General features: G+C 42.7%; 1 long non-coding RNA gene and 2 pseudogenes across 1 annotated transcript in view; 1 reads left to right on the top strand and 2 right to left on the bottom strand.

Moving 5' to 3' along the window:
* Positions 1 to 21,298, bottom strand: part of LOC147000278 (uncharacterized) — a 101,087-nt gene extending 79,789 nt beyond the window's left edge. Inside the window, exon 1 of the long non-coding RNA XR_015046022.1 lies at positions 21,176 to 21,298. This is a non-coding gene — a long non-coding RNA (uncharacterized LOC147000278). The remainder of the gene's footprint in view (positions 1 to 21,175) is intronic.
* Positions 10,087 to 18,139, bottom strand: LOC147000280 (sentrin-specific protease 2-like; annotated as a pseudogene).
* On the top strand, positions 18,354 to 19,296 carry LOC147000279 (sentrin-specific protease 2 pseudogene; annotated as a pseudogene).
* Positions 21,299 to 25,477: the final 4,179 nt, after the last annotated feature.

Below are 25,477 nucleotides of genomic sequence, written 5' to 3'. Positions count from 1 at the left end.
TAAGAGTTTTTCTTGGAGGATTTTACCTTTGATGTGTATGAAGGGTCCCTTCTTGTCTTTTTTGATAACTTTGGGTTGGAAGTTGATTTAATTCGATATTAGGATGGCAACTCTAGCTTGTTTCTTCAGACCATTTGCTTGGAAAATTGTTTTCCAGCCTTTCACTCTGAGGTAGTGTCTGACTTTTTCCCTGAGATGGGTTTCCTGTAAGCAGCAGAATGTTGGGTCCTGTTTGTGTAGCCAGTCTGTTAGTCTATGTCTTTTTATTGGGGAATTGAATCTATTGATATTAAGAGATATTAAGGAAAACTAATTGTTGCTTCCTTTTATTTTTGTTGTTAGATCCGGCATTCTGTGCTTTTGGTTTGTTGAGAGATTATGTTCTTGCTTTTTCTAGGGCATGATTTCCATCCTTGTATTGGTTTTTTTCTGTATTATTCTTTGAAGGGCTGGATTCTTGGAAAAATAATGTGTGAATTTGGTTTTGTCGTGTAATACTTTGGTTTCTCCACCTATGGTAATTGAGAGTTTGGCCAGGTATAGTAACCTGGGCTGGCATTTGTATTTTCATAGTGTCTGTAAAACATCTGTCTAGGCTCTTCTGGCTTTCATAGTCTCTGGTGAAAAGTCTGGTGTAATTCTGATAGGCCTGCCTTTAAATGTTACTTGACCTTTCTCCCTTACTGCTTTTAATATTCTATCTTTATTTCATGCATTTGTTGTTCTGATTATTATGTGTCGGGAGGAATTTCTTTTCTAGTCCAGTCTATTTGAAGTTCTGTAGGCTTCTTGTGTATTCATGGGCATGCCATTCTTTAGCTGTGGGAAGTTTTCTTCTGTAATTTTTTTGAAGATATTTGCAGGCCCTTTAAGTTGAAAATGTTCATTCTCATCAACTCATATTATCCCTAGGTTTGGTCTTCTCATTGTGTCCTGGATTTCCTGGATGCTTTGAGTTAGGATCTTTTTGCGTTTTTTATTTTCTTTGATTGTTGTGCTGATGTTCTCTATGGAATCTTCTGCAGGACAGGTCTCTTCCTCTTTAGTTTCCTTGGGGCTCTTCCAAGGCTGCCATGGAGAATGCAGCCCCAGCTCTATTTAGGGGAGGACAGGTAAGCTTAGACAGCCTTCCTTTCGGCCCTGGGGAGGTGTTCCCCACCCTCCTCTCTAGTGTCTGAAAACTGATTAAGGACCATGGCAGAGCTAGAGCCAAAGGCTTCCTTTGCTCATGGTGAATGGCTACTCTCCTCATCCCAGACCTGAGTACATTCCCAATGTTATTTCTTTAGGAGAGCTGATTTACTCCATTGTTCCTAAACTTTACTCCCAACAGTTTTTACTCCGCTTCTGTGGGAGGGTACACCAGAGATATACGGAACCCAGCTCTGAGTAGCAGGACTGCACATTTTCAATGCTAACCAAGTGTTTCTTCCTCTGCTAGCAGATCCCAGGGGCTGGGATATCACTCTTTAATTGGTACTAAATCTCTAGGATGATGTGTATAAAGCAACATGATGCAGCTTTCTTGGTGTGCAACACGTAAGGGCAGTGGGCAGCGGTGGTAGCCTCCCTCTTTATCTATCAGAGTTGGAAGCCCATGTTCCTATCACATCATTTCCAAAATCAACTGTGAGCCAGATTCTGTGAGCAAGTCAGGGGGCTGTAGAAGCCAAGATACTCTTCCCATAGGAAACGTGGTAGTGACCTTGGTTCAGACTTCTGTGCTCTAGGGACCCACTCGATGAGAAATATCACACTGTGCATTAAGTACTCTGAAGAACAGAGCAGGCCTCCTACACCTTCGAAGTACTTAAGAGAAACCTCCATCTCGGCCTGCAGGTGTTGTTTGGTTTTGCTGGGATTTTTTTGTTTGTTTGTTTGTTTTGTTTTTTGTTGTTGTTGTTTTGAGGTGGGGAATTTTTGTTTATTTCGTTTTGTAAAGCTGCACAATTGAGTCCAGGCCCTCTCAAATGCTAGGCAAAACTCTGTCACGGTACTTCATCATTGCCCCCTTCCAGCCCTGGCTATAGGCTGTCATAAAACTGAGAACTAGAGAAACATGAACAGTTTGGATACATAAGAATTTGGAAATTGCAGAGGAAGGGATTTTCCTGGAGAAAGCTATTCTGTTCTAATCTTGAAAAAGGCTATCACCTCAGAAGAGGAAACTTGCTTCTTTAAAGCTCTCATGGTGCTTTCATTTTAAAGGAGACATTAGCAGAAAAAGTAGGGAATGAAGTTTTGAGTTACAATTCAAATTTGGGGATCAATCCAGGAACACAGAAGAACTTTTATATGCAAAGGGAGTTTGCCAGATCTGAAGCTTGTGCACTAATTACCTCAAAAGCCAGGCTAGGCAGCAGCACAGGTTGTAGTACCATCTGAGGCCACCAGATGGGGGACGAGACATGTAAATGAACTGTAATTCTGCGCCTCTGCAACTGTGTGGTTGCCCATGCCTGAGCCCTTCCAGGATTTATCTGATCATGAAAAATAAACTAGTTTGGGTCATTTGCACTGCACTTGGAATTTTCAAAGTGTGCCACTGTGCCATAACCTTATGTTCCACTCAAGCACTGGTTTCCTGTGCAAGGAACAGCTTCTTGAAGTCCTCAGGGTGGGCAGGCACCATCTCAGAATGCGTCCCTTTCTTCATTTACTATGAGTAGTGCCCGAGCATAGTAAATCCTGAGAATCCCTTGGCAGCTCCACAACTGTTTTTTTAACATGAGAATTTTTCTAAGATACATGTTACTGGAGTTACAAATTGAAATGCAAATTGGTTCTGCTTCACAAGCAGACAGTAGCATGCCAGGGTGGGAGAGTATTCTGGTACCATCTTCTCTCAAGTAGCTCTGTCTTCAGGGCTTTCCACCAAGTCCACTCTAAGAATACTCTGCAATCTCCAAACGCCAAGTTATTGCTGAGTCCCAAAGGCAATCTATTGACATTCTTTCTGAAAGGGCCACAGGCTTGAGTGGTTGAAAAGGTCTCTCTGGATCAATTAAATCAGCTTCCCCAGTGGAGAAATTTGTTACTTCTAAGTTTTTTGGGTTTTGTTTTGTTTTTAATCTGATAGGATTATAGTCATCCTCTAAAATGGCCTTTCTCTAACTTCAAAGTCCACTGGGTCTTTGGGTCATTTCTATATCATGATATGCAGAGGTCTATCTCCCAAGGACTGAACCCTAACTCTGGACTCCATTCTGCTCATTCTGCTAAGTCCCTTCCAAGAGGTGAGTGCTTGCCAATGTTGCTTCTTGCCACAAGCCTCCCAGATCTTCTCCCTTAGACTGTCCCAGCTTGAGTCCTGATGCAGTCATGCATTCCTCATAATTCCCCTTTGAGACATGGTGTGTGGGTATTCAGTTCTGTGTCTGGTGGCTATGGACAGACTATGAGTCTCCCTGTGACCTGTGCTAGCTGTGAGGCAGCTCGGTTATTGAAGAGCTGTTTGGTTTGAACCGTTTGAAGAAACCTGTGTATTGAGTTAGCTGAGATTAAAGAAACAAATGAACAAACAAACAAAAAGCTCATCACGTGACTGTTAATGAAAACCTGGTTATTAAAATAATTATAAAATTACCGTCACTAGTATCCAGTCCTTTGTGCGTGGAAAACTATCGCACCTAATATACTGAAACTCTGGGAGACTAGGAAATGGTTCAGTGGGTAAAAGAGCTTGCTGTGTAAGAAAGAAGACCTGAGTTCCAATTTCAGTTACCAGTTAAAATATGTATGCCAGAACCCTGGTACTGGGGATGGGGAATTGACAGGAGGATAACTGGGTTTGGTGGCTTCAAGTTCAGGGAGAGACTTTGGTTCAATGCTAAAAAGTGTTAAAGCAGAGCATCTGATGTCCTTGTCTGGTCCCCAGGATCATGCACATGAATGCACAGCCACATGTAAATGTACATGTGTAAAACACACACACACACAAACACACACACACACACACACCATGTAATACAAAAGAAGAAACTTCCATTATTTGGATAGTAGGTAAATAAGCATCAGATCTGAAAACAGCAGAGGTTAATTGTAGACAGTTGTGGCCTGAGATTCAACTGTGGGCCACTCACCAAACAACGGAGTTTGAAACCATGGAGATCATTTAAGATTTTCCTAATAAATAATCACATTTATTTTTAATGTAATAAACATCTTTGGGGATGAGTCTAGTTGATTCTGAGACAGAACTTTAAAAAGGATTTGTTGTTGTTGTGTTTTTGTGTGGTTGTGTGTGTGTTTGTCTTCCACTATCTCTTATGCCTTTCTGTAAACACCAGCTACTTAATTCCAAAAGTCTGGGGATGAGGGGAAGCCCCCATGTAAATCACACCAAAGGTTTCCTTCAGCAACCTGATCTCAAACAGTTCAGTGAATGTCTGACAAAAACTGTTCTCTGTGCCTAATAGAAACTTGGAAGTTCTGATTTGTGTAATGATTTTTATATGTTGTCTAGCCTTGGGGTGCAGCTTGTAGGTATAGCATTTATTTATCTAGCAGGCAGAAGGCCCCAGGTCAGCTCCCCAACACTACAAAAACAGAGACATAAAACTACCTACAAACAAGTCAGGACTCTGGGATCATTTTATCTATGAACTGCCATCATGTCTCTCCCTGTGTTGGGAAATATTCTTGAATCGAGTTCTCATTTGCATAGGGCAGACAATGGCAAGGTTTATGCTGGTACACAGGTGAGTCTGGAAGTGGGGTTATAAGATGTCTGAAAAGCTCAGGAGAAATAGGGCAAACTTGAGCTTGCTGAATGTAAGTGATGAACCCAGGCAGTTTCCATCTCAGTCCAGCCTTCCCAACAAAGCACATTCCTCGTCAAGGCAAAACTGGTCTTTGACATCTCTAGGTTTTCATTTTATCTGCCCAGGGAACCCAGAAGGAGAGAGTTTCCCTCAATATTATCAGCCAAAGAGATTGTTTGGCCACCCTCAGTACTGGTAATGTATGTCTCTCTGCTTATGACCAAGAAACAGCTAGGTAAGCCTGTTAAAGATTTGAGTGGCTTTAAAAGGGGCCAATGGCACTTATGATGGAGAATACAGGAAAGCATAAACAGCTACTTAAAATATTGATGGCAGATGTGTTGGCTAACTTTCATACCTATGGAGCCTTGAGTATTTGATGGTCACACTTGCCCAGCTTGGGAATGAGAAAGCGGAACAGTGTTAAAAATAACAAACGCATTTTGCTTCCAAAGAGCCTTTGAGAGTTTGCTTTTTTTATACCAACCCATCACAGAGGAAACACACATCTGAGAAGAAGGTAGCAGAGAAAGGGATCACCCGAACAGCCTGCAAACTGAGAGTGTACACCTAAGGCTGGTGCTCTTCAGAACCTAAGGTGCTGAGCCCTGACCTTTGCACAGCTGGCTAGTGGCAACAGCATACAGGAAACTTAGTGTGGCAGGGGCTAGAGGACAATTGGTGAGCAGCACTTCAGAGCCCACTAACTCCAGGACAGGCCAAGGAAATTCCAGCTGGGAGATTGTGGAGCTGTTGTGTGTCTATGAGTTACCCCAAAGTGCCCAAAGCCTTTGTTGTCCTCTTAGCTCAGATGATGGGCCTTGGACTATCCCCAAAGGCTATGGTAAAGAAACGGGACCCAGAGAGGCAGGGGAAAACTCAAAGGGGTCATATAAGGATTGTTTATAAACCTGAGGTCACAGTGAAAGGCAGAAGCCAGGATGCTGGGTGCAATCCTTCAGTGAGTCCACTAAAATGGGTTGCTACAACTCTCCAACACCATCCATGCTAAAGGGACATTCTTCTTAATGGAAGTAAGAACAGGTGACCTGGGATGACCTCACACATACTTGACAAAGGATGTCTGAGTGCATATTTTTACAGAAGACATTTTAATCCATACAAGCACATTTATATCACATACACTATGGCTTAACACAAGCATATATATATATATATTTTTTTTTTTTTCATTCTGGGGGCTTTTAAATCAGCCACCAGTTCAGAAAAGCACATAGAATGAAATGTGGAGTCTCAGGGTTTCACATTGAGCAGGCACCTAAACACCCTGTCAATAGCACTCACAGGCAGACCGAAGTAGAAGACAGATATTGTGTTGACAGAACACAGGAACATGGAGGAGCTGAGCAATGCACTTGCCATGCCTAATCTTTGAACGTATGAAAGGCAGCATCCCTGTCAACCTCCAATAGCAATGTGCGTGTCCATAGCTACAGAAACACTCTTTCTTCCAAGTTACTTATTCACCAATCACCCAGAAAGCCAAAAAGATAGGAAATCCAGTCATTTCTGGACTTCCACTAATTAATTAGATCAGTGGGATTGAACTAGAAATGCTCTATGCTGCCTGAGATTCATGCCCGTACTAAAGATGACCTCAGCCTATACCAGGGCTGCAGTAGTGTCATTGGCTCTTGGCAGGACATATTCTTCCCCAGAGTGAGGATCTTACCAGGGTTGCCCCATAGGTAGCTGCCTCATTCTTCCACTCTGAGTCACTGGGAATGCCTTGGAGATTTTCAACTGCAGTGCAGAGTGGCTGTTACTTCAGGGGCACTCTGGTATTCAAACCCTGCTCAGGCCTTTCTGATGCTCTGTAGAGTAAGGGAGGAAGGAAGCTGCTTGGAGAGATTCCAGGAGTAGCACAAGAAAGGATAAAGTAGTCCCACTGTTTTGTGAAGTTCTCGGCCCTAATCCTTCTCAGAAATGTGGCTATTTCATCTGTTGGATGCTAACTTTGAGCTGAAGTTAAGGAATAAGCCCAAGAAGCATTTACTATGAGCTCTTGGAAAAGTTTTCTGTTGTTTGTTTTGTTATTGATGCTTTTCCTCTTCTTTAAAATGTACAGCAGTAGGTGGTGCTCAGAACCAGCTATTCTGCACAGCCCGGTTCAGTGATTCTGTCTCTGGGGGTGCTGGGGAATCTACCCATGTCTTCCTGCATTCTAAGCACAGATTCTAGTACTGAACCACAGCCCAAGCACAATGGATTTCTTTTGTGTGTTTGTTTGTTTGTTTGTTTTTCTTTTTAACTGACCACACACGGTGCGCTGGTCATTTACTCACCTCCCACCCTGCACTTTCACCAGCATATCCCCAGTTCTGAAAGCAACCATACTCAGAAAGATGCCCACTGGGAAGAAAATCTAGAGATATGAACTTGAGACCTGCTGGCCTTTAAAATACGGTTTTTAAAGCTGCTGTTTTGGAGGATGCAAGCAAGGTCCAGGAGGAGGTGGGGCCAGATGAGGGCAGGTAAATCCATAACACATCTAACACGTTGGATCTTCAATACAGAAGAACAAATGTTAGAAATTGGAGCATGCATGGGGTCCCTGACACTTGTGGGGTATCAGCCGGGATCAGAATCCAGTCAGCTCTGGGTTGCTATGTTTGACCCATTCATCCCTCTGAAGGTTGGGTCAGATGTCTTGAGATAAACAGTGATGGAATATAACCAAATTGTCACAAATAAAACATCAGAACCTCAGAGACAGGAGCTCAATAAAAGCGGTGATTTTTTATTCTTAAAAATGTGCCTGTGCGTGTATGTGCTTGCGTGTATGCGTGCTTGTGCATGTGCATGTGTGTGTACATGCCTGCGAGTGCTTGCATGTGTGCATGCATGTATGTGTGTGTGTGACTGTGTGTATGTGCTTGAGTGCGTGCTTACGTGCATGTGCGTGTGCACATGTGTGTGTGTGCGTGTGTGTTTGCTCTTAGTAGAGAGGCACAATGTCCCAGCCATGCCAGAATCTGGAGAACTGTAAATGCCAGTCTTACCTTCAGCTCTTGTTTTCAACACAAACTTTCTTGCCCCAGTAGCTACACTCTACTTCCACCTGTCTGTCTTTCCCACATGATATCAATCAATCAATCAAGCTGGTCACTTGGACCAGCTTGCTGCCACCATGGCTATGCTTGTACTCTCCATAAGGAACACCATTAGATGGCCTCGGTTTCCCCAAGAGTTGAAAACATGCTTTGTAAAGCCACCTACTTCATGATTCTACCTAGTGTCACCAGTGAGGCACTCGAAGAAGTTCTTCAAAGATCTTGTATGCATGAGCACAGGGCAGTTACAACACATGCACAGTTAGGTGACTGACACTCTGCACAGGAGTGAAATACACAGACAAGAAAGAGTCAGACCTCAACAATATCTTAAGCAGCAGGGCAATTCTGCCAGCCATCTCACAGTGATTACATAATGTGGGGGCATCTGTCTCCCTGAATTTGACCTCTGGGATCTATAAGCCTTCCTGCTGCTTTAAGTGTAACTCTTGAGTAGGTATGTGTAAATTGTCCCATATTTTAGTTAACCAATACAAAAATTAAAGAGCCAAGCAAAACAAAGACGTGATATAATTCTTGACAGAAAAGCAACTGCCTTTTTCCCCCCTTCACTTTGGAGAGTTAGGAGTTTCAAGGTCAAGTTTGCTGCCTTCCAAAACTGTTGCAAATCTCTGCTGTGAGGTGTGACTTCACTGAATAGTTCTAAGTAACTCTGCCTGTAGTTCAGGAGTACTCTCTGATCCTCTGGAGAAGCAGGTCTCTGCTAACCTTGAGGAAAATCAGCCCTCAAGGGTCAAACATACCAGAGTCTGATATTTTACAACTGCCATGTTGGAAAAAAAAATGTGTCCCAACTTGCAGCATTTGTTAAACTTCTGCATATGACTCCTCTCATCAGAATCAAGTTTAACTGATCAAGGACACCTCACACAAGATAGCGTGAGAGGCCATGCACATATAAGGCACTTGCAAACAGATTCCATACCCATCCAGTTCCCCACTTCAAGATCTCATGAGTCTTTGCTACTTCTAATCTTACCTATGTATTTATTCCCGATGGAATATCTTTATTCCTACCTAATCAAGCTTTGGAATTCTGGCCCCTATGTGATATTCTCTAGCCCTAAAGAGGCCCACTGTGTACAGTGTCCATGTTTAACAGTGTCATCAGAAAGAATAAAAAATAAATCTACATTCAAATATTCATTTAAATATAAGAATAAAGGCTGTTTAGATCAATCTTAGCCAGAGCAAAGACTAGCTCTTCTGAAACATTCCTCTACCTTCCAAGCAATGAACTAAAACAGAGGAAGCAGTTAAAAGATTCTCTTAAGGTCACAGAGTCAATGAATGTTGAAGCTGGAACTGAAGAGCTGAGAACCAGGGTTTCTCTTCCTCTCCTGTCCCTGCAGAGTGCTGCCACCAACTTCGAAGAATATTCATTCACATTCCCTAAGTCATGAGGTGTGGGAGTGGCAGGGATGCTGTCAGCTCTTCTGTGTGTGATAATCAGGAGTTTCTGGCCAGGTGCCGAGCACTGTCCCCTGAAGCACTGTCCCCCGAAGACTTGGAAGCACTTTATAGGTTGTTATTCTAGCCGTCCTCCTCCTCTTCTGTGTTGTTTTTGGTTTGTTCCAAGGTTAGATTTGCTTGTCTCTGATTAAAGTCACTTTTTACTCTTAATGGAGGGAAGGATGGACAGAGGGAGGGAGAGAGGGAGGGGGTAAAGGAAGGAGGGATTGAGAGAGTGTCATTTATTAAAGAAAAAATGAATTTAAACTTTTGAAATGATAACATGTAGTCCAATATTTTTCGTTCTTTTAAAACTTAAAATTAAATTAAAATACGATTTCACCATTTCTCCCTCCCTCTTCTCCCTTAGGCCCATCTCGGGTCTGACCCAGCCCCTCCCAAATCAACTGCCTTCTCCTCTTTAAACATTGTTGATACAAAAACAAATGAATAAATATATGGATACAAGCTGCTGAGTTCATTTAGTGTTGCCTCAATTTATACATTTAAAAAGATGTCTGAGCTAAGAAAACTTTTATAAGTCATAGGGTTGGGCTCAGTGGTTTCCGGAATCTTTGAACAATAAGCCTAATACCCTGGGTTTAATGCCAAGGACCCACAAATGGAACTGGCTCCTACAGCTTGTACAAAGTCTACCTCTCATAAATGTCCCCCAAAAATGTTAAGACAGAAGCTTTTTAAATAGTCATCGTGTTTACATTCCAATTCACAAAAATATGGCACCAGATACTGGGGTAATTTTTCAGTTAAAAAGCTCAGACCACTGATATTTTCCTTCTGAGTAAGCCATTGTTTCCACTTCCTAGGCGAAGTCGGGCAGACACTTCTTCTGACAGATCAGGCTCCATTTGGTGTCCTCTTGTACCTTCCTTTTCAAATCGGAGTCCCACCACCTTCTCTGTATCAGCTTTTCCTTTTGAATACCTCTTTTCACTTCTCATTGAACAGAGAGGTTCTCTTGTTTCAACAACTCCAAACTGTTTTGGAACAAAATGGGTTGTTTTGACACCATGATTCTGCTCCTCCACCAAGCCTTTGGTCTTTAATGTGTCCATCTTAATTCTCTGAGAACTGTGGTGTGAAACTGTGGGGGGAACGTGCTTCCATGAGCACCTTCTTTAAGATGCTCCAATAACTTTTGATACTTCTCCCTTTCATCCTTTTGGACACCCTCCTCCACGGTGCAGTGGGGACACCTTACACCCTTGCCACCCTCTTCAGAAATCATCTCTGTCATACCTTGCTCCTGAGGCTTCCATGTTAAGGAACTCTCTGGATTGCTTTTGCTATGGTGAAGACCACTTGGCCTTCTATTATAGCCTTCTGATTTCAGCTTAAAACCAAAGGAGGGACAGGCCTCATCCGGCCGGATCAGCACCGGGGTAGCGGGAGCACAGGGTTGCCTGACACCCGCCAGCTACCTACGACCCCCGCCGCAGGATTTTGGGACTGCTGGTGAGTGGAACACAGCTTCTGCTCCAATCCAATTGCTCGGGACGTGAGACTGCATTAGTTAGGGAAGCAGAAAACCGGCCTGAGTAGGACCACAGGCCTCATCCTGCCAGATCAGCGCTGGGGTAGCGGGAGCGCAGGGTTGCCTGACACCCGCCAGCTACCCACGACCCCCGCCACAGGATTTTGGGACTGCTGGTGAGTGGAACACAGCTTCTGCTCCAGTCCAATCACGCGGGACCTGAGACTGCTCTGGTTGGGGAGAGAGAAATCCGGCCTACATAGGGCCACAACCCTCTTCCGGTCAGAAAAGCACCGGGGCAGCTGGGGCGCAGGGTCTGCTGACACTCGCCAGCTACCCACAACACCCGCCACAGGATCTTAAGACTTCTGGTGAGTGGAGCACAGCTTCTGCTCCAATCCAATTGCGCGGGACCTGAGACTGCATTAGTTAGGGAAGCAGAAACCGGCCTGAGTAGGACCACAGGCCTCATCCGGCTGGATCAGCGCCGGGGTAGAGGGAGCGCAGGGTTGCCTGACACCCGCCAGCTACCCACGACCCCCGCCGCAGGATTTTGGGACTGCTGGTGAGTGGAACACAGCTTCTGCTCCAGTCCAATCACGCGGGACCTGAGACTGCTCTGGTTGGGGAGAGAGAAATCTGGCCTACATAGGGCCACAACCCTCTTCCGGTCAGAAAAGCACCGGGGCAGCTGGGGCACAGGGTTGGCTGACACTCACCAGCTACCCACAACACCCACAGGATCTTAAGACTTCTGGAGAGTGGAACACAGCTTCTGCTCCAATCCAATTGCACGCGGGACTAGAGACTGCATTAGTTAAGGAAGCAGAAAAACGGCCTGAGTAGGACCACAGGCCTCTTCCGGCTGGACCAGCACCGGGGTACCATCAGCTACCCACGACCCCCGCCGCAGGATTTAGAGACTGCTGGTGAGTGGAACACAGCTTCTGTTCCAATCTTTAAATAGTGACAACGATAACAACTAACCCCAGAGATTACCAGATGGCGAAAGGTAAACATAATAATCTTACTAACAGAAACCAAGACCACTCACCATCATCAGAACCCAGCACCCCCACTTCGCCCAGTCCAGGGCACCCCAACACACCGGAAAAGCTAGACACGGATTTAAAAGCATATCTCCTGATGATGATAGAGGACTTCAAGACGGACTTTAATAACACACTTAAAGAAATGCAGGAGAACACTGCTAAAAAGGCAGAAGACAATAAAGAGGAAGCACAAAAATCCCTTAAAGAATTGCAGGAGAACACTGCTAAAGAGTTACAAATCCTTAAAGAAAAACATGATAACATAATCAAACAGGTAGAAGTCCTTACAGAAAAACAGGAAAACACATCCAAACAGATGATGGAAATGAACAAAACCATACTAGACCTAAAAAGGGAAGTAGACACAATAAAGAAAACCCAAAATGAGGCAACACTGGAGATAGAAACCCTAGGAAAGAAATCTGGAACCATAGATACGAGCATCAGCAACAGAATACAAGAGATGGAAGAGAGAATCTCAGGTGCAGAAGATTCCATAGAGAACATCGGCACAACAATCAAGGAAAATGTAAAATGCAAAAAGATCCTAACTCAAAACATCCAAGAAATACAGGACATAATGAGAAGACCAAACCTACGGATAATAGGAGTGGATGAGAATGAAGATTTTCAACTCAAAGGACCAGCAAACATCTTCAACAAAATTATAGAAGAAAACTTCCCAAATCTAAAGAAAGAGATGCCCATGAACATACAAGAAGCCTACAGAACTCCAAATAGACTGGACCAGAAAAGAAATACCTCCCGACACATAATAATCAGAGCAACAAATGCTCTAAATAAAGATAGAATACTAAAAGCAGTAAGAGAAAAAGGCCAAGTAACATATAAAGGCAAGCCTATCAGAATTACACCAGACTTTTCACCAGAGACTATGAAAGCCAGAAGATCCTGGACGGATGTTATACAGACACTAAAAGAACACAAATTCCAGCCCAGGCTACTATACCCAGCCAAACTCTCAATTAACATAGATGGAGAAACCAAAGTATTCCACGACAAACCAAATTCACACATTATCTCTCCACGAATCCAGCCCTTCAAAGGATAATAACAGAAAAAAACCAATACAAGGACAGGAACCACGCCCTAGAAACAACAAGAAGGTAATCCCTCAACAAACCTAAAAGAAGACAGCCACAAGAACAAAATGCCAACTTTAACATCAAAAATAACAGGAAACAACAATTACTTTTCCTTAATATCTCTTAATATCAATGGACTCAACTCCCCGATAAAAAGACATAGACTAACAAACTGGCTACACAAACAAGACCCAACATTTTGCTGCTTACAGGAAACTCACCTCAGAGAAAAGGATAGACACTACCTCAGAATGAAAGGCTGGAAAACAATTTTCCAAGCAAATGGCATGAAGAAACAAGCTGGAGTAGCCATTCTAATATCTGATAAGATTGACTTCCAACCCAAAGTCATTAAAAAAGACAGGGAGGGAAACTTCATACTCATCAAAGGTAAAATCCTCCAAGAGGAACTATCAATCCTGAATATCTATGCTCCAAATACAAAGGCAGCCACATTCATTAAAGAAACATTAGTAAATCTCAAACCACACATTTCACCTCATACAATAATAGTGGGAGACTTCAACACACCACTTTCACCAATGGACAGATCATGGAAACAGAAACTAAACAGGGACACAGTGAAACTAACAGAAATTATGAATCAAATGGATCTGGCAGATATCTACAGAACATTCTATCCTAAAACAAAAGGATATACCTTCTTCTCAGCACCTCATGGTACCTTCTCCAAAATTGACCACATAATTGGTCACAAAACAGGCCTCAACAGATATAAAAATATTGAAATTGTCCCATGCATCCTATCAGATCACCATGGACTAAGGCTGATCTTCAATAACAAAATAAATAATAGAAAGCCAACCTTCACGTGGAAACTGAACAACACTCTTCTCAATGATACCTTGGTCAAGGAAGGAATAAAGAAAGAAATTAAGGACTTTTTAGAGTTCAATGAAAATGAAGCCACAACATACCCAAACTTATGGGACGCAATGAAAGCATTTTTAAGAGGAAAACTCATAGCTCTGAGTGCCTCCAAAAGGAAACTAGAGAGAGCACACATTAGCAGCTTGACAACACACCTAAAAGCACTAGAACAAAAGGAAGCAAATTCACCCAAGAGGAGTAGACGGCAGGAAATAATCAAACTCAGGGGTGAAATCAACCAAGTGGAAACAAGAAAAACTATTCAAATAATCAACCAATCAAGGAGCTGGTTCTTTGAGAAAATCAACAAGATAGATAAACCCTTAGCCAGACTCACTAGAGGGCACAGGGAAAGCATCCTAATTAACAAAATCAGAAATGAAAAAGGAGACATAACAACAGATCCTGAAGACATCCAAAACACCATCAGATCCTTCTACCAAAGGCTATACTCAACAAAACTGGAGAACCTGGATGAAATGGAGAAGTTCCTAGACAGATACCAGGTACCAAAGTTGAATCAAGATCAGGTTAATGATCTAAACAGCCCTATATCCCCCAAAGAAATAGAAGCAGTCATTAATAGTCTCCCAACTAAAAAAAGCCCAGGACCAGATGGGTTTAGTGCAGAGTTCTATCAGACCTTCAAAGAAGATCTAATCCCAGTTCTTCACAAACTATTCCACAAAATAGAAACAGAAGGTACTCTACCCAACTCATTCTATGAAGCCACAATTACTCTGATACCTAAACCACAAAAAGACCCAACAAAGATAGAAAACTTCAGACCAATATCCCTTATGAATATTGATGCAAAAATCCTCAATAAAGTTCTTGCTAACCGAATCCAAGAACACATCAAAACAATCATCCATCCTGACCAAGTAGGTTTCATCCCAGGGATGCAGGGATGGCTCAATATACGGAAATCCATCAACGTAATCCAGTATATAAACAAACTCAAAGACAAAAACCACATGGTCATCTCGTTAGATGCGGAAAAAGCATTTGACAAGATCCAACACCCATTCATGATAAAAGTCTTGGAAAGATCAGGAATTCAAGGCCCATACCTAAACATGATAAAAGCAATCTACAGCAAACCAGTAGCCAACATCAAAGTAAATGGTGAGAAGCTTGAAGCAATCCCTCTAAAATCAGGGACTAGACAAGGCTGTCCACTTTCTCCATACCTATTCAACATTGTACTTGAAGTCCTAGCCAGAGCAATTCGACGACAAAAGGAGATCAAAGGGATACAAATTGGAAAAGATGAAGTCAAAATATCACTTTTTGCAGATGATATGATAGTATATATAAGTGACCCTAAAAATTCCACCAGAGAACTCCTAAGCCTGATAAACAGCTTCGGTGAAGTAGCTGGATATAAAATTAACTCAAACAAATCAATGGCCTTCCTCTACACAAAGAATAAACAGGCTGAGAAAGAAATTAGGGAAACAACACCCTTCTCAATAGTCACAAATAATATAAAATATCTTGGCGTGACTCTAACTAAGGAAGTGAAAGATCTGTATAATAAAAACTTCAAGTCTCTGAAGAAAGAAATTATAGAAGATCTCAGAAGATGGAAAGATCTCCCATGCTCATGGATTGGCAGGATCAACATTGTAAAAATGGCTATCTTGCCAAAAGCAATCTACAGATTCAATGCAATCCCCATCAAAATTCCAAATCAATTCTTCAACGAATTAGAAAGTGCAATCTGCAAATTCATCTGGAATAACAAAAAACCTAGGATAGCAAAAACTCTTCTCAAGGATAAAAGAACCTCTGGTGGAATCACCATGCCGGACCTAAAGCTCTACTACAGAGCAATTGTGATAAAAACTGCATGGTACTGGTATAGTGACAGACAAATAGACCAATGGAATAGAATTGAAGACCCAGAAATGAACCCACACACCTATGGTCACTTGATCTTCGACAAGGGAGCTAAAAACATCCAGTGGAAGAAAGACAGCATTTTCAACAAATGATGCTGGCACAACTGGTTGTTAACATGTAGAAGAATGCGAATCGATCCATTCCTATCTCCTTGTACTAAGGTCAAGTCTAAGTGGATCAAGGAACTTCACATAAAACCAGAGACACTGAAACTTATAGAGGAGAAAGTGGGGAAAAGCCTTGAAGATATGGGCACAGGGGAAAAATTCCTGAATAGAACAGTAATGGCTTGTGCTGTAAGATCGAGAATTGACAAGTGGGACCTCATGAAACTACAAAGCTTCTGCAAGGCTAAAGACACCATCAATAAGACAAAAAAAACACCAACAGATTGGGAAAGGATCTTCACCTATCCTAAATCAGATAAGGGACTAATATCCAATATATATAAAGAACTCAAGAAGGTGGACTCCAGAAAGTCAAATAACCCCATTAAAAAATGGGGCTCAGAACTGAACAAAGAATTCTCACCTGAGGAATACCGAATGGTAGAGAAGCACCTGAAAAAATGTTCAACATCCTTAATCATCAGGGAAATGCAAATCAAAACAACCCTGAGATTCCACCTCACCCCAGTCAGAATGGCTAAGATCAAAAATTCAGGTGACAGCAGATGCTGGCGAGGATGTGGAGAAAGTGGAACACTCCTCCATTGTTGGTGGGATTGCAAGCTTGTACAACCACTCTGGAAATCAGTCTGGCGGTTCCTCAGAAAATTGGACATAGTACTACCGGAGGATCCAGCAATACCTCTCCTGGGCATATATCCAGAAGATGTCCCAACCGGTAAAAAGGACACATGCTCCACTATGTTCATAGCAGCCCTATTTATAATAGCCAGAAGCTGGAAAGAACCCAGATGTCCCTCAACAGAGGAATGGATACAGAAATTATGGTACATTTACACAATGGAGTACTACTCAGCTATTAAAAAGAATGAATTTATGAAATTCCTAGCCAAATGGATGGACCTGGAGGGCATCATCTTGAGTGAAGTAACACAATCACAAAAGAACTCACACAATATGTATTCATTGATAAGTGGATATTAGCCCAAAACTTAGGATACCCAAGATATAAGATACAATTTGATAAACGCATGAAACTCAAGAAGAATGAAGACCAAAGTGTGGACACTGTGCACCTTCTTAGAATTGGGAACAAAACACCCAGGGAAGGAGTTACAGAGACAAAGTTCGGAGCTGTGATGAAAGGATGGACCATTTAGAGACTGCTGTATCCAGGGATCCGTCCCATAATCAGCTTCTAAAGGCTGACACCATTGCATACACTAGTAAGATCTTGCTGAAAGGACCCAAATATAGCTGTCTCTTGTGAGAGGATGCCGGGGCCTAGCAAACACAGGAGTGGATGTTCACAGTCAGCTATTGGATGTATCACAGGGCTCCCAATGGAGAAGCTAGAGAAAGTACCCAAGGAGCTAAAGGGATCTGCAACCCTATTGTTGGAACAACATGATGTACTAACCAGAACCCCGGAGCTCTTGTCTCTAGCTGCATATGTATCGAAAGATGGCCTAGTCGGCCATCAATGGAAAGAGAGGCCCATTGGACTTGCAAACTTTATATGCCCCAATATAGGGGAATGCCAGGGCCAAAAGAATGGGAATGGGTGGGTAGGGAAGTGGGGGGCGCTATGGGGGACTTTTGGGATAGTATTGGAAATGTAATTGAGGAAAATATGTAATAAAAATATTAAAAAAAAAAGAATCAAACAGACAGAAATACAGTCATTCTCTAAGAATTTATTAAGGCTGTATAAGAGATATAATAAAATGTAATATTTATGTGGTAATTATGTAAGTTCTTGTTATAAAATTTAAACTTGAAAAAAAAAAAAAAAAACCAAAGGAGGGCAGGACTCTCCTTGGCTGATAGTGGGTCACTGTCACTCTGATCTTTGGATAGTCACTTATTCCGTTAGGAGATTTATTACCCAGTTTCAGCATGCTGCTGCAGGATCCAGAACTCATCAGCTCACAAGATGAAGAGTTGGAAAAGACCTCTCCAGAAGGGGCCCCATTCCGTGTTCTATTACAAGCAGAAGACACATTGGGTTTTGTGGTCAGCTGGAACGGGAATCCAAATAAACTCGCAGCATTGTAGAGACTGTTCTTCACTTGGTGAATAAAGCAATCTAATCTTGGTCTTTTGGCTGGGATCTCATCAGTGTCCACTGCAGTAGAAAACAGAGTGCTGCTGGAGCGCAGCCTCTTGAGTAGTGCGTGGGCCCTGGGCTCGTGCCGCTCACACAAGGGAAGAATAGTGCCAAGAATCTTAGCCAGCCATCTGTACATTCCAGGCCTGAGCAGCAGAGGCGGCCAACACACCCCAAGACGCGAACCCCAGAGCTGTCCTTGCTGCAGCCACCACCACCACCTCTGCCACCACTGCCACTGCCACTGCTGCACCCTTTACTGCTTTGGCCTTAGCCAGGATCAGGCGCGGGAAATATCAGGGCTTGAGATAAAGGAAAAGAACTTCCCAAGCAAAGAGAAGGACAAAAGAACGGAAGATCTCTTTGCACTTACAGAGGACATGGAAAAGGAAATCAGTAATGCCCTGGGCCACGGCCCACCAGATGAGATTTTGAGCAGTGCATTTAAGTTGCAAATCACCCGCGGAGACATCCAGACATTAAAGAACTATCATTGGCTCAATGATGAGGTCATCAATTTTTATATGAATCTTTTAGTGGGAAGGAGTAAAAAGCAAGGCTATCCAGCACTTCAAGCATTCAGTACATTCTTCGATCCTAAGCTAAAGTCTGGAGGTTACCAAGCAGTGAAAAGATGGACCAAAGGGGTAAATCTCTTCGAACAAGGACTTGTTCTGGTACCTAATTCATCGGAAGGTACATTGGAGCCTGGTGGTGATGGACCTATGAAAAAAGTGTCTTAAATATCTGGATTCTATGGGACAAAAAGGCCACAGGATCTGTGAGATTCTTCTTCAGTATTTACAGGATCAAAGCAAGACCAAAAGAAATAGAGATCTCAACCTCTTAGAGTGGACCCACTACAGCATGAAGCCACATGCAATTCCTCAACAGTTGAATGGGAGTGATTGTGGGATGTTTACTTGTAAATATGCAGATTATATTTCTAGGGACAAACCTATCACATTCACTCAGCACCAGATGCCTCTCTTGAGGAAGAAGATGGTGTGGGAAATCCTTCACCAGAAGTTGCTGTGACAATGCACTGCCTGGTCTTCTAGCTGCTGGTGGTTCTTTCATGGATGTTTCCATATACCTCATGCATTGTGGGTTAAAAAGTCCCCGATCATTTCTCTTCTCTCACAGGTACTGAGCTCTCAAGATGCATGAGGGCCTCTCCACAGTGGCCCTGACTAGAGGTGTGGAGGGGCTGCTGGCAACCCTGCTCAGAGCCCTGGACTCTTCACCCCACACAAGAACAAATGCTAATTAATGTGTTTTGTTTTAAAGCGTTATTTCCATAAGAATGTGGGAAATGCAGGATCTGTGATATGAATTGTTCTGTGTGTTCACAGGAATTCACTCACTCATTGGGCAGTGCCCTTTTCCCACTGCTCTTTTATAATTAGCTATAAATAATTTGGACTATTTTTTTCTGAAAAGAATGTTAATCAAACTGCCAGTTCCTGCTGCAGAGAGATATCAGCAGGGGGAGGAAGGAGGTGTTCCCTAGGTTCTCTAATGCTGGAGTGGGAACTGCTGACATACAGTTAAGGTTCTCTCTTTAAGGCTTGAAAATGCCAGAAGATATGACGATGCTCTATTGTAGGATCTGGCTGCCTTTTAGAGAGTCTGATGCTATGACATGGGCACAGTTCCAGGAAATGTGACCAAGGAACTCGATCTGTGCATCCTCCAAACTGGGTGTGGGCATCTTAGAGACTTTCTTTTCTAGAACCGAAGTAGCTTTGCTTCCTCTTGATACTGGATTCAAAGTAACTGTGAGCATACATGTTAAGTCGTAGGTCTGGTGAGTGAGTGTGTGAGCCTCACCAGGGAAGGGCTGGCCTGAGCTGTCTGCTTCCAAAGATGCTCCTCAATGAAAGCCTATTTTCCCTCAGAGGTTTTTTTTTTTATATATGTATATATGTATGTATATATATATATATATATATATATATATATATATATATATATATAGCTGAAATTAAGTTCTTGGCTCAGCAGCATGCCCTACTCCAGCCCCACTGAACCTTTGGAGACAGATTTAGTACTTGGCTCTGAAGTTGCCAGGTTTACAGTCATCTATTTTGCATATGAAAGTTTGTATTTAACTTTTTTTTCATTAAAATTTCTACAGATGTGAAAAAAAAAACTCAGACCAAAGAAGAAGAGGAAGAAGAAGAAGAAGAAGAAGAAAAAGAAGAAGAAGAAGAAGAAGAAGAAGAAGAAGAAGAAGAAGAAGAAGAAGAAGAAGAAGGAGAAGGAGAAGGAGAAGGAGAAGGAGAAGGAGAAGGAGAAGGAGAAGGAGAAGGAGAAGGAGAAGGAGAAGGAGAAGGAGAAGGAGAAGGAGAAGGAGAAGGAGAAGGAGAAGGAGAAGGAGAAGAAGAAGAAGAAGAAGAAGAAGAAGAAGAAGAAGAAGAAGAAGAAGAAGAAGAAGAAGAAGAAGAAGAAGAAGAAGAAGAAGAAGAAGAAGAAGAAGAAAAGGCTTCTGCAATTTCAAAATCTTTGTCTGGGATTCATGTCCTTTTTATCAGAAAAATAAAATCTTAAAAATATATGACGTCTCTGCAAATATATCAATTTAACCTGCTGGTCTCCACCAAGGAGTCACTTACTTTTCTCTGTTGAAAATTATAAATTCTTTCTGAACAGCATCAAGATGTTCTTGAAGAAGGCACATGTTCAAGGGGAACATAACAAAGAAACAGAAGCATTCTTAGCTGACACATGCGGACCTCAAGTGGCTAATAACCCACAGAGTATTCAGTGAGCAACATGGATTGATTGAGGAAGTCCTGTTTCCAGAAGCACACAGATTCTGAGAAGATGACAGGATAGGAATCCCCCTCCTATATATATATTCATCTTGCAATGGAAAATGCAGGTTAATTACAATTTCACTGCTAACATATTAGAGGTTGCCCCACCTCTCTTATCTCTTGCAGAAGACCAGATGGGAAATTATGACAATATCTTTTAAATTCTGGATACCTGTCTTCTGCTTGCTGCTGTATCAGAAGGGTGAAGCCAAAGACCTTAATGGCCACTGTAGCATTGCCTCTCTTATTACTAGAAGCCCCCAGCATCAGGCAGGGCAGGCTTCTGACCTGACCTCCCCAAGCAGCTCTTGAATGAATTGCACTTCCCTGAGTTTGGTGGGGAGCCTACCTACCTGAAAAGAGTCACTTTTCTTCATTTCCTTCTCCCTTTTAGCCAGTCGTTTCTTTTTCTTGTGAAGAGGTTTGGACTCCAAAATCATTTCTTCCAGGTCAAAATTGGGGTCACAATTGAGCCTGCCTTTCTTTAAGGAGGAAAGCAAGGCTCAGTCCTCATATCCCCATATCATTCCTAAGACATAGAAGCCTATCGCCGAGAGTAATGAATAGTCCTGATGGGATAGCCTAAGAATAATAACTTGGGCTCCCTCCAAGGACGTATAGCATTTAATGACAGCATTATCTTTTATATTCTTTGATTGCTTAATTTAGTTATTCTCATAAACGTTTAACTATCCTTCAGTGATTAATGAAGTAGACCATATTAAAATACCATTTCTAAGGTTCAGAATCCTGGATTTATCAGTAGGTCAGAATCATGACCATTGCTTGGTCACCTTCCAAGGTCACTGTCCTAGTTAGGGTTTTACTGCTGTGAACAGACACCATGACCAAGGCAAGTCTTATAAAAACAACATTTAATTGGGGCTGGCTTACAGGTTCAGAGGTTCAGTCCATTATCATCAAGGCATCAAGGTGGGAGCATGGCAGTATCCAGGCAGGCATGGCACAGGAGGAGCTGAGAGTTCTGTCTTCATCCAAAGGCTACTAGTGGAAGACTGACTTCCAGACAACTAGGGTGAGGATCTTATACCCACACCCACAGTGACACACCCATTCCAACCAGGTCACACCTATTCCAACAAGGCCACACCTTCATATGGTGCCACTCCCTGATCCAAGGATATACAAACCATCACATTCCACTCCCTGGTCCCCATAGACTTGTTCAAAAACATGAGTCTATGGGGGCCATACTAAAACATAGCATAATGCAAAATGCATTTAGTGCAACTTTCAAAGTCCTCATAGTCTATAGCAGTTGCAACAATGTTAAAAGTCCAAAGTTCAAGGTCTCTTCTGAGATTCATTCAACTTAATTAAGTGTAATCCCCAAAGCAAGGCAGGAAACCAGCTGGGCAAACTCCAAACTCTGCATCTCCATGGCTGATGTCAAAGTGGTCTTCAGATCTCCACTCCTTTTTCATCTTTTTTGACTGCAACAAACTGCTTCCTCCTGGGCTGGTTCCACTCCCTGTTAGCAGCTTTCCTCAGCATGTATCCCATGGCTCTGGCATTTTTAACATCTTTGAGTCTCCAAGGCAATTTCAATGTTACATCTTCTTCTTTCAGTGTCGGGGATTCCACTTGATGCCTAAAGGCTGGCATCACTTCTCCATCTCTGTCCTCTGTAGCACTCTATGCTCAGGTTGATCCACTCTATTACGGCTGCTGTTCTTGGTGATCATCCCATGGTACTGACATCTTCAATACACTGGGGTGTTCCACTCCAACTAGGCTTCACCAATAGCCTCTCATAGGCTCTCTTCAGGGTGCCAAGCCTCAAATCCTTTGCATGACCCCTTCAATCCTGAGCCATCAACTACAGCTGAGGCTTCACCTTCTCCAATGGGCTTCCCTTGCCTCTCACAGTGCTAAGCCTCAGCTTCTCTCCATGATCCCTGCATTCCTTCACAAGCAGTACCACCTGAGTGACTCTTACACATTACCAAGTCCAGCCGCAGCATGAGGTACAACCTTGGGTATCTCTGGAACACAGCTTCTTTGTGATCCCAGAAAACAATTTCCAGAAGATTTCACCTCAACGATGCTGGTCTCTTCTTAATCACCGCTAATTCCTTAGCTCCAGCTAACCAGCATCAATTTTCCCAGTAGATCCTTCCATTCTTAACTCTAGAGCCAGAGGCACATGGCTGAAGCTGCCGAGTTCTTCTGCTTACAGGAACTAGAACATGATCCCCTTGTATTATTACATTATCACTAGCTTTATGTTTTCTAAATCCTTCACTGCCTAAGCTTGGCTATCCTGGTTCTTGCTCTGTAGATTGACCTTGAATGTAGAGATCAGCATGCTTGTCTCATGGGATTAAAGGTGTGTACCACCATGCCTGGATCTAATTTAGCTGGGTAGGATTTTGCCCCAAGGTCCCACTCCCTTAATCTTTATCTTCTAGAACAAAAGATTTTGCTCTATTTCACTTCCTGGTACTCCTTTAATACTCAAACCGTATATTTTATATTTTTCCTTTCTAAGCTTGCTATGCTTGTTCAAACTTTTCTTCATAAGACTTAACCAGAGAACAAAGTCTCTGCCGGGCTTTTTTGAAACTTCTTTTGTCAATGCAATTAATCCAAGTCTCTTTACCTTAGCCTCAGGCAAACTTTTCAGACAAGGGCAAAAAGTAGCCACATTCTTCAACAAAATACCACAAAACCAGTCTTTATGCCACATTCTGAAATTCTTCTCCTTTGAAATCTCTTGGGCCAGGTCAACACAGTTCAAATCAATCCCAGCAACAAAGTCTTCCATATTCCTACTAGGATGACCCATTAAGCCCCATTTAAAGCATTCCACTGCTTTCCAAATCCAAAGTCCCAGAATCCACATTCTTTCAAATAAAAGCATGGTCAGGCCTATCACAGCAATACCCCACTTCTGGTACCACCTTGTCCTAGTTGGGGTTTTACTGCTGTGAACAGACACCATGACCAAGGCAAGTCTTATAAAAACAACATTTAATTGGGGCTGGCTTACAGGTTCAGAGGTTCAGTCCATTATCATCAAGGCATCAAGGTGGGAGCATGGCAGTATCCAGGCAGGCATGGCACAGGAGGAGCTGAGAGTTCTGTCTTCATCCAAAGGCTACTAGTGGAAGACTGACTTCCAGACAACTAGGGTGAGGATCTTATACCCACACCCACAGTGACACACCCATTCCAACCAGGTCACACCTATTCCAACAAGGCCACACCTTCAGATGGTGCCACTCCCTGGTCCAAGGATATACAAACCATCACAGTCACCAACCAGATTTCAATATCAGGATTTCTGAGAGTGATGTCAAGAAATTACTGCTTGATAAATCCTCCAAATGAGTCAGATCTACAGAAAGGACCAACATCTGCAAGGTGGAGATTCTCAGAGGGATTCAGGAGAACCTAAAAGAAGGAAGGTGGTGTCTGAGGCAGGTGGTACCCAGGGTCCCCCATTGTCATGCATCAGCCAGGCATCCAATCTGAAACCTCAGATCACTTTCCTGTTACTAAAGTAGACACTGGCACAGTTGAATGACACCACACTGTTCTTCCTTCTACTGAGATTCCACCTGGCATCCTAACTGGGTACCTTATCTAGCTGTTCCCTGAAATAGCCATGTCCTCATGTGGCCAGAACAAGTGCCTCACTTGGACTTGAACAGAAATCTCAGATTTCTTCCTACCAACCTCTGCAGGAGCACATCCCTCTTGCCAATGTTCCCACATCCTGTAGTATAATTGGAATACCAGGCAAATCAAAGGAGAGAGGAGCTTCAGTTGGGCTGCAGCCTAAGGTTTATCCAGTAGTATGCCATGGGATACAATATCCCTTGTTTGGGTACTCAAACAATGGCAACTACGTCTAAAACTATAGATGAGTACAATAAAGCTAACAAAACAAGAGAAATGCTCATGGAATTTTCCCACTAACCAACTCATAGATCTCAACGGATATGAAACCTCTTTGCACGAAGAAAAACAATCCTTTTCAATGAGCATATTTCTGAGAATGACGATTAGGAAGACTAGAACAATTTACAGGACAATGCGTGGGTAAAGCCTAGAAGTCCAGATGTTGACAGCCTGCTTAGCTCCTTGTCAATCATGTGACTTTCGGTGTTCAACTTACCCCACATGTGCCTCCATTTTCTCATCTGTAAAGCTAGTGTCAGGGTGCTTTTATGTTACTGGTGTGATCCTCAAGTGAGCCCCTGGGTGGACATGTACACAGAGCAATGTGAACAGACTGTGGGAATGATGTGGGCTTGGGATGCTTGACTCACAGTTGGAATGAAGCCTTGAGTGAGCCTCTTCTGCAGGACTGCGTCCTAGTTCATATCACTCATGTAAGGGAAATTCTGAATGTCAGTCAATTGAGAAAAGCGTTGGTCTGGATTAGGTTCAAGCAGCTGCCAATTAAATACAAGTAAAGTTATTACTAGGAAGGCCAGACAGGTGGACCAAATAAATAAATAAATAAATCCTGACTAAGTATTCTAAAGTCACTATCTGATGGGAGTCCCTTGTACAGAAATTGAGCCCATGCTTTGCCAAGACAGTGATCCCTTCTCCTACCTGAGCGCATATCAGGTGGAGAATGTATGATTTGCAATAACACTAGAAGTCGAGTTTGTAGTATG

This window comes from Mus caroli, unplaced genomic scaffold (genome assembly GCF_978045245.1).
Source record: "Mus caroli unplaced genomic scaffold, Mus_caroli_1 scaffold_19, whole genome shotgun sequence".
Taxonomy (NCBI): domain Eukaryota; kingdom Metazoa; phylum Chordata; class Mammalia; order Rodentia; family Muridae; genus Mus; species Mus caroli.
Note: the sequence above shows the minus strand (reverse complement) of the source record. Positions and strands in the feature narration are given on the sequence as shown.